We start from the raw sequence: 10,491 nt of genomic DNA on the forward strand, positions 1-10,491 counted from the left end.
CGCACCACTGCCGGTGACCAATGACTCTGCACCGTGAGCCTCTTCCATGCTACATTGTCTCGGGTGAACGGTTCTCTTCCTCTCAGAATGCGGAATGGGCTGTAGCCTGTGGACGAGGGAGTTATCCGGTAAGCCCATAGCATACGCTTGAGTTCTTTCTCCCAGCTTGCTCCCTGACCGATAGCTGCTTGCACTGACCCCATTATCACCCTGTTGAATCTCTCTACGGCTCCGTTTCCCGCTGGGTGGTAGACCGGTGTGTGCCTGACGGCTATCCCATTCCTGTCCATGAAGGCCTCCCACTTGGTGGAAGTGAACTGTGGGCCGTTGTCACTGAGGATCCCCTTGGGGATCCCTTCTCTGATGAAAACCTCCGTGAGGAATCCCAGGATGGTGTCGGTCTCTGCGTTGTCACCCACATGGACTTCTGGCCACTTCGAGTACCTGTCCACCACCACGGTGAGGTACTTCTGGTCGCCACTGGCATCTTGTATGGGACCTAGAACATCTATGGAAATCTCCTCCCACGGGTTTTCCGGGCAGTCAAAGCGTCCCAGCGGTGGGCGCAGCACCTTCTGCGTCTTGTCTGCATTGTTGCACTGCTCACACGTTCTGACGTGTCTTTCCACCGCGAGATCCAGCCCTGGCCACCAATAGTCCTCCTTCACTCTACCCTTCGTCTTCACGATGCCCAAATGTCCTTCGTGGGCCAAGGTTACTACGCTAATGCCGATCCTATCTTCCTCTCAGAATGGTGCTGCGCCCACCGCTGGGACGCTTTGACTGCCCGGAAAACCCGTGTGAGGAGATTTCCATAGATGTTCTAGATCCCATCCTCGTCGCCATTGTAATGTTGCCCCTTTTCTCACCAGACAGTGCCCCCCACAGAAGACACAGACACTGATTAGATGTTGAGGGGTTTATTTCTCAGTATGATCACTTTTGCAGGAGCGCCGGCGCGGAGCTCCGTTCGCTGTTTAAATCGGCGCGCTAATGCCGATCCTAAGATGGCCGCCGCCGGAAGTCCGGTGACGTCACGCCTAGCGTGCCGTCAACTAGACCGCAACACCACAGAAACTCCCGTAAAACTGTGTTTCTGATGTAGTAGCCATATGCTTATGTGTTTATCATTGTTTCTCTTTACACGTCATTCATTTTTAGGTCTCGCCTAGCGATATAGTGCATGCGTAGCTCACCTTGGCGAGACCTATTGTTGTCGATTTGGTGGGCGAAGGGGGACAGGACATGTGCACGAGTGTGGAAGACAGGAGATGTGCATGCGTAATGCTCGCGGTGTTATCACAATTCCTGCTCGCACCATACGCGTGCACATAACCTGTAAAGAGCGGTGCGCTTACGTCTGCTCCCCCATGTGCCGCAGCTGACTGCAGCTCTCCCGGTGCCCTGCATGGACTGGCAGCCCGGGTCGCCACCCTGGTGAGTCTCTGTACGGCGCTGTCCTGTCCTTTCTGCCACTCAGGAAGAAGTTTCCCCGCACAGTGGAGCCACACACTTGATGGCCCGGAGTGGCCCTGGAAGCTCTGTAAATTGATCTGGTGAAAGCAGAAGTGGGACTCTTGCTGGCTGACCCCAATCTCGTACTGCCAGTACGCCAGCCAGTTGCCACACAGCATGTGCGCCCCGCGGGGAAGGTCCTGCTTCAGGGTGTTCTCATCACTGGCAGAGAAATGGGGGCTAAAGTCATCCGCTTTAGCCCAACGAGACTTGGTACCCGGAGGAGGCACATCCTTGGATAACTCGATCCTGTTGCCTCCGAGGACACTACCGAATGTGCCCGACTGCCTCTCGGCTTTAAGGCCCAGGGTAAGGACGTTACTTTTCACCTCTTGGTCCAGCACACCAGACTGCAGCTTCTGGTCTTATTCTAGTCTCATCAGTGTTTTCTAAGTGTCAAGGAGCATGCGCTCTAATTGCCTCCTCACTGTGTGACCTGGGACATGCATTTCCCTCATGGCTACTTTCTAAGCTTTCCATTCCATTGCTCTGCATTCTCTTGTCTCGCGCTTGTTGAGTAGGAACCGCAGTGTGTAGTCTCGTATGCGTGCTGAAAAGGCTCGTCAGCCAGTACTTCGGTGCAAGTCTCCAGTCTTGCATTTTTGGTCTCACATGTGAATGGATTAGCGAGAGGCCTAACTGTAAGTGGTCAGAAAGCAATCTCTTTAAATAGGTTGCGTCTCTGAAATTCACCAGCTCTTGCATTTTCTCCATCATATCATCTTTTCTACTGTGCGTGTTAGGAATATGAGAATAATAGAAGTGCATTTTTTGGTCGGATGGTGGTATCTCCACACATCAATTAAGTAAAAATCCCTCAATATATTTTCCAGCATTATGTCAGTTCCGGGCTTAGTAGTAGGTTTGTGGGAAGAATTTGTCCATTTGCCAATTCCGAACATAAATAAGGTCTCTCATCCAAATTTCCATAATACCCACGTACGGAAAGGCTGCCTGTACTGCTTCACCAAAGAACATTTTATAATCCATATTTGGTGAATAGGTATTTACTAGGCAGGTTTCAATTCCAGGAGACATAAGAAATTATGTGTGTACTGTACTACGCCCTGTTTTTGAAATGGAACACCAGCTACACCCCACCTGTAGAGTACTTAGAATAGCCAGCTGTGAAAATATGCCTCTTCCTTTCTTTCCCAGGTTTGTCTGTCTCTGGATTAAGCAAGTGAGTTTTTCTCGAGATTAGCGATTTGTATTTTTGGGCGCTTAAGATAAGCTAACACCCTGTACCTCTTAAGATATACATTTAGTTCTCCTACAGTCCATGTTGCCAATGCCATCTGTATTCCTCTCTTTCTCTAGTACTGGACTAAACATCTGCTTTCGGGTCAGGCCCTTTCCACGGCCCCTTACTTATATGTTTACCACTGTGCATTGTGTGATGCTGACAACTCTCAGGTTCTATCAATTGCTGTGACACTTTTATAAAGCCTATTGTTCTCTATTCAAGCTATGAATGCCCTCCCACTCCCACCCAAGGGCAAGACACTATCACATATAAAACAGGGCCTATAACTAAGCACCCATTCAGTTAGGTGTGGCTGTCTCCTCCCAGCCTGGGATGGAGATTGCCACACAGGCCCTTTTTTACCCTTTAACTACAACAAGAAACAAGCATTTGCAATGCAATAGGTCTCGCATTTACGTGAGTTTAAGCTGTTGGCATTGTTAATGACAATGCCTTTTATTTATGTTTTAAAAACGAAAACAAAAATAAAAGGCATTGTTATTTGCAATGTCAATAGATGAAACTTGAATAAGTGCGAGACCTATTGCATTGCAAATGCTTGTTTTTTTCTGCCACGATATCGCAGTGATTGTTACATGAAAGGTTCATTTTAACCAAATTCCGTTATGGGTTTTTCTGTTGAGTGCAGTTTATTCACATTTATGTTTTAAAGTAGCTTGTTTATATTTCTCTCTGTCGGCCTCCTATCATGTCAGACAGTTCAATCAATCGGCGCATTTAAAAAGCAGTCGAAACGCACTTGTGTTTGCTAACGGTCTACTCACCAATGGACAGACCAGGCTCTGCGGCACCCACTGGTGCAGGTACATTTAGTTTGCAGATAATGGCGCTTGTTTTTATTGAAGTTTAATTGTTTTTCGTTTCGTTCGGTACCTGGTGTTGCAGAACAGGCACGTCTCGCGCATGATTCTGATTTGTGTCTTTTACACAGAGCATATTTTTAGGATATGGATACACATGAGGGCATTCACTTGTTTTTGATAAATTGGTCTTTTGTCACAATAGTTTGTTTGCCACACAGACATAGTTGCTTCATTTGTCATGATGTCATCCACCGGATGTGCATGGTAGGTGTAGAGAGCCACTCGGCCTCTACGAAACTTTGTATACATTCACACACGCATCCCACACCCCTCGAGGCGGGCTCGCCTCGAGGTATAAATAAAGACACGGAAGACCGCTCGGGGTCGTTCCGGTTTACCCCACTACCTGTGTCGTTGTCGTCCCTCAGCGTTAGCAGCGTCCTGATATCGTGGCCTGTCCAGGTCACCACACTGGCGACGAGGCTGGAAGTCCCGCTGCGTCCATCTGGCTAGCCGGAGCCACTGCCGCGGCGTCAGTGGAGCCCACCCGCGACGCTCCACACTCATGGGCTGCACTCCCTGGTGTCATTCGGCTCCCTGAGCCTGCCCGCGCGCCTCCCGCCCATCTGGAGGCTCGCCCCTGAGGCACGGTACGTCGGCGGCGGCGCCGCGAAGAGCGCTGTGCGCGCCTGCATCACCGCGGATAGTCCGTGTGCCTGGAATCCTCGCCTGCGGGGCCTGCCCCTTGCCGCGTAGCCGGCTGACTGCCCTGCCACGTGGAAGAAGGTCTCGCCTGGCCGGCGCGTCACAGGTGCGCTCCCCGGTCATGTGCAGGAGCTGGGTGCTACGAACATTGATCACTGGCAAGCCCAAGAGTTCAGCAAGCATTGGCAAGCACAGGGGGTCAACGTGCTCCCAGTCCATCAAGCATTGGGGCATCCAAGTGCAACACCACGCCCTGCACCTCTTCGAAAGGACCTCCCCTGGCTGCTGGACCCCACGACTCGTGGTGTGGCTGGGCGTGTTCCTTCCTGCCTGCTGCCGGGAGCCAGCTGTTCCTTGGGTTCGAGACATCGGCACGCCTGAGTGAGTACCAAGCCCCGCACGAGCCAAGACACCGGCCGCTGCCCACGCACAGGGGGACCACGTGCCCTTCTCAGCCCCGCCCATAAGCATGAGCGCGCAGCAACAGGCGGCCAACAACGCCCCGCCGGGCCAGGCTGCAGCCCAAGGAGGAGGGGGACGAGCAAATGAACCGCGCCACAATCACTCGACAGTCAACCCACTCCCGCCCTTCAGCGAAATGGCGGATCCGGCCACCGGGGCCACCCGATGGAGGGCATGGGTGGGCCAGCTCAACAATTACTTCACGGGGACCCATGAAACGGACAACACAGTCAAGCGCTCCCTGCTAATTTTCTACGGGGGATCGGAAATCTATGATCTATTCCAGACACTCCCGAATACAGGCGATGCGGATCAGTACGACACGGCAGTGGCAGCTCTCAATTTGCATTTCGATCCGCAACTCAACATAGACTTCAAAAAATTCAAATTTCGCTGTTCTTTGCAGCTGGCGGATGAGTCGGTGGATATGTTTCACGCGCGTTTGAGGAAGCTGGCGGCCACATGCTGGTTCGCCGACCAGCGAAAGGAGATCAGGAGCCAGATCATACTGGGATGCAAATCAATTCTACTCAGAAAGCTGATACTGTGCCAGCCTGGCATCACGCTAGATCAGATCCTGGTGTTGGCCAGGTCCCACGAACTCTCTGACGTCAGGGCGGAGGAAATGGCCGCAGCTCTACACACTCCTTCTCCGGTGCAGAACAGCCCACGGTATCCGCAGGTCAAAGAGGAGCGTGTCGACGTGATCAGAAGGCGACTGCCGCCCGCACCAGTCAGGGCGAGACCGCCGCCTGGAGGGCCCTGCGGGAACTGTGTGGAGGACTACCTCCCAACGGCCACATGCGGAGCAAAAGGGCGTGAGTGCTCCCAGTGTGGGAAATTGAACCATTACGCCAAGGTGTGCCGCAGTGGCCAATTGCGATCCGCACCAAGGAGACAGAGAGGGTTCATGCAAAGAGTCCGGCAGCTATCGATTGCTGACCCGGCCGACGCGAAGGAAGAGGTCACACACCACCAGAACCTTGACCTAGAGGAAGATGGTGAAGAGGTATACTATGTCTCTTTCGTTGGCCAGTCTGGAAGCAGGCGCAGACCGCCACCCATGTGTTCGGTCAGGGTGTTTGACACAGATCTCCAGGCGTTCATAGACACGGGGGCCACGGTAAACGTTATGGACTCCCAACAATTCGAACAACTGGCGCACCGACCCGCTCTACTGCCAACAAAGGCGAGAATATACGCCTACGGAGGTGTCGACCCCCTACCCCTAAGGGGTGTTTTCGAAACGACTATCACCAGCGGCTCTCTCGCCACCACAGCCAGATTCCATGTGACAGAGGGATGGAAGGGTACCCTCCTGAGCTGTCACACAGCCGAGGACTTAGGGCTTGTCTTCTTCACGAACGAGGTGCATGAAGCGCACGCTGAGAACATCCTGCAGGACTTTCCCGAATTGTTCAAAGGATTAGGGAAGCTGAAGGGGAAGCAATTTCGGCTTCACATAGACCCAACCGTCAAACCGATAGCCCTGCTTCACCGGAGGATGCCGTACAACCTGAGGCCCCAGGTTGAGGCGGAGCTAGCGAAGCTCGAAGCGCTGGACGTTATAGAGAAGGTCACTGGCCCCACACCCTGGGTGTCTCCGTTGGTGGTCGCCCCGAAGCCGAAACAACCGGGAGCTCTCCGGTTATGTGTTGATATGAGGCTACCCAACGTTGCTGTCAAAAGAGTGCGCCATGTGACACCAACAATGGATGACATTGTTGCGGACCTCAACGGTGCTAAATGGTTTTCGAAATTGGACCTTAACGCGGTACATCACGACCTTCGCTACACATGTGGGCCTCCGATGCTATAAGCGCCTCAGTTTCGGAGTATCATCGGCGGCAGAGGTGTTTCAGAACGCCATCAAGGAAACACTGTCAGGCCTGACTGGGGTAATCAACCTAAGCGATGATATTTTGGTATTCTTGTGCACGCTGGAGGACCATCATGCCCAGCTGAGAGCGACACTCCAACGGCTCAGAGACCATGGTCTGACATTGCACAAGGAGAAGTGCGTCTTCTATCAAGAATCGATTGACTTCTTCGGGTACACGTTCACGTGGGAAGGCCTCAGAGTGGATCCGAAGAAAGCGCTCGTTCTGTGGTCGGCTTGCATCCCCAAGTCACCCACCGAAGTGAGGAGCTTACTCGGGATGGCGACGTACTGCGGGAGGTTCATCCCGAACCTCGCCGCCCTGTCCGAGCCGCTTCGTGCCCTCACGCGAGGTGTCCAGCCCTGGAGGTGGACGGTGGAAGCCAACGCAGCGTTCGCGAAGATCAAGGCGGCGCTGCAGGACAAAACGGTCATGGCCTACTTCCGCCCGGGGCGGCTGACGGAGCTCGTTGTGGACGCCAGCCCGGTGGGCCTGGGAGCAGTACTGTTGCAAGAGCATTAAAAGGGGACGTGGAAACCGGCTGCGTATGCCAGTCGCGCTCTATCCGACACGGAAACACGATACGCGCAAATAGAGAGAGAAGCTCTGGCAATAAAGTGGGCCTGCCAACACTTTCATCTTTACCTGTTTGGGCAAGACTTCACTGTAATCACGGACCACAAGCCTCTGGTCCCGCTGTTTGGAGGCACCACGCGGCTGGCACCCCCTCGCATCGAAAGATGGGCGGTACAGTTGCAGCAATACCGCTTCACCGTGATCTTCTGCCCAGGGGCCCACAACCCGGCGGACTACTTATCCCGTCACCCGGAGGAGCTTCCCCCGTCATGCGTCCCCATTGACGTCAGGTACTCCGACGCCTATGTTCAGATGATTGTCCGTGACTCTTGCCCGGATGCGGTGACCCTGGAAGAGGTTGGCCGAGCCACGGACAATGACGAAACCCTAGCGAAGGTGAAAATGGCCCTGGCGTCGCACGACTGGAAGACGTTTTTGGAGGGGAACAGGGTGCTCACAGAAGAAGAGAAACACGCACAACAACAGCTGTGGCAAGTCCGCCACAAATTAAGCATGGGTGATTGCGGTGCAGTCCTGAGAGGTCATCTCCTGGTCGTCCCAAGGACACTGCAGGGCCAGTTCCTGCAACTGGCGCATGAAGGCCACCAGGGCATGGCGAAGACTAAGGTACGCCTTAGGAACAAAGTCTGGTTTCCAGCCATGGACACGAAGGTGGAAGAGCTGGTACGGCGATGCCGAGCATGTACGATCACCGGCGATGGCCCACCCTCAGCGCCAGTCTTCACAGAGGAGCCCTGTCATCACCCGTGGTGCAACGTAAGTGTGGACTTTGGCAGTTTCCCGGATGGGAGACAGATGCTAGTGCTTGTCGACGCCTACACAAAGTTTCCTGTGGTGAAAGTGGTAGAGTCTACGTCATTTCAACACATACGCCTGGCTCTGGAGAAAACGTTCGCCATGTTTGGAAACCCCAAAGAAATCCGGTCTGACAACGGGCCGCCCTTCCAAGGCCAAGAGTTTAAGGACTACCTGGCGAAGCGAGCGATCAAACACAGGCGGATTACTCCTCTGCGGCCGCAGGCAAATGGGGACGTTGAAAGGCTGATGCGCACACTGAACAGAGCCCTGCACATCGCAGTAGAACAAGGTCAAGACACCGAGACGGCGTTGACCAAATTTCTGGACGCGTACAGACACACGCCTCACTGTACGACGAAGTGTGCGCCTGCCCACCTCCTCTTCAAAGAAGCCCCGAGAGACGGAATACCGACTGACCCATCCTGGCGTCCGCCGGCACATGATGACAGAAGGGTGCAAGAGAGAAGAGAGAAGACAAACAACAAGGCCAGTGAATATCGGAGAGCCAGAGAACACCAACTAGCGGCTGGAGACAAGGTGGTGGTTAAAGATCGACACCCTGGATAGAAATTCCGGACACCTTTCGAACCGGAGATGTGGACAGTGCTAGCAACAAAAGGGACAATGGTTACAGCGGGGAGAGGTGACATGCGAGTAACCAGGAATGCGTCATATTTCAAGAAGGTGGTGGAGGAACTAGCAGGAGAACAGGAGAATGAAGAAATGGAGACAGGGTGCGACGATCTCACAGACTGGTCTCCCGCCCCGGCGAGGGGATCTCCGAGGGAACGGGGAAGTGCACAACAGGACGAGTTAGAGCATACCACAAGCGACCCCCAGGAGAGCAGAGCCCAGCGGGGAGAAGTCGGCTCACGGAGCCCGGAGGACAGAGGTGGCTCCAGCAGAGGAGTTGGTTCCCGGCTACGAGGTAATCCTGCCCCGAGTCAGAGACTCAGAGACTCAGAGACTTTATGTGTTCTTCGCCTTGAGTGGAGAACTGGGACGTTGGCGCTGGCTAAAATTTTGGAGGGCTGTAGAGAGCCACTCGGCCTCTACGAAACTTTGTATACATTCACACACGCATCCCACACCCCTCGAGGCGGGCTCGCCTCGAGGTATAAATAAAGACACGGAAGAGCGCTCGGGGTCTTTCCGGTTTACCCCACTACCTGTGTCGTTGTCGTCCCTCAGTGTTAGCAGCGTCCTGATAGCGTGGCCTGTCCAGGTCACCACAGTAGGTTGTCCTTTTTACAACATTTAACAGTTATGTGTCACGCACGTGGAAATTATAATTTGTACAATATAATGTGGGATTAATTGCTGGTTACTGTTGGTTCTGATGTGGTTTTTCTTGCACCGCTGCTACCCCTGACGAAGGGCAGTTTGCCCAAAATGTATTACGTCCACGTTGACTCGTGAGGTCAGGGCTCAGTGACAGGCAGGCTCCGGGCCGAGCCGTGCCATACTGAGCTAAGCAGTATCGGCTGGAGTGGGCTTCCTGGTCGCCAAGAGGGATATCGGTCACCACTGGAGAAGTGCTTCACCTCCGCCGATGGTGGAATGGTGACGGGGCATGAGCTACTGTGCGACAGCCAAGAAGATGCTGTACATGTGGAGAGGCTTACCATCAAAGTACGTCAAACTTTGGGGCAAAGGTTAAACAACTAACTTGGCTGGTCAGAGGTGATGCTGTTTATATGCATCATTGCTATGGTCCGACTTACATAAAGCGCAGAGTTTTCATTGGTTGCCCGCTGTCTGTTCCTTCGCCAGCTCCCGAAGCTTCATCAAACAGCGTCAACTGTGTTTGTATTGTTTTGTGTTCTGTCTTACAAAATTAATACAAAGAATTATTTGAAAAATTGCTCCTTGACGCATAGCAACTCGAAAGCTATTTGAACACTAGCAGCAAGGTGGTGTTTAAAGCAGTTGATTGCAATGTAGCATCCAATTGTGGTATTTGTGTTAAATCAGCAAGGCACCGCCCTGTGCACATTGTTTGAACAGCATCCTGTTACTTGATGTATGAGTATGACTTCCTGCAGGACCTAGAGGGGGCTCTACTATTCACATTCCTAATAAAAGTGTGTGGAAAAGAAAAAGGACACGACGCACACTCATCCATCCTGCAGTGTTCTGAATTCCCTGGTGCTTTGCAGCAGTTTTAAGATCTCCTTAGAGTTTCTCGATGCTCAAATGGGGGTCATTTCTAATATTTCTGTGTTTCCCTCGTCTTCATTGCTTGATTTTGCTCACGATAAAGTGTCACTCATAATCATTGAATGTCACTCATAATCATTGAATGGCACTCATAATTGCACTGAAATTCTGGAAATGTCACACAAAAGCAATCTCAAACCTTGGCAGCTAGGCAGGGTAAGAAATGAGTTTAGTATCTGCCTGTGTTCGCACAGAAATAATGAATGTAAACCTTCAAGGGTAGAAATCTGACCTAATGGCTAGA

Source organism: Triturus cristatus, chromosome 9, assembly GCF_964204655.1.
Source record: "Triturus cristatus chromosome 9, aTriCri1.1, whole genome shotgun sequence".
NCBI lineage: Eukaryota > Metazoa > Chordata > Amphibia > Caudata > Salamandridae > Triturus > Triturus cristatus.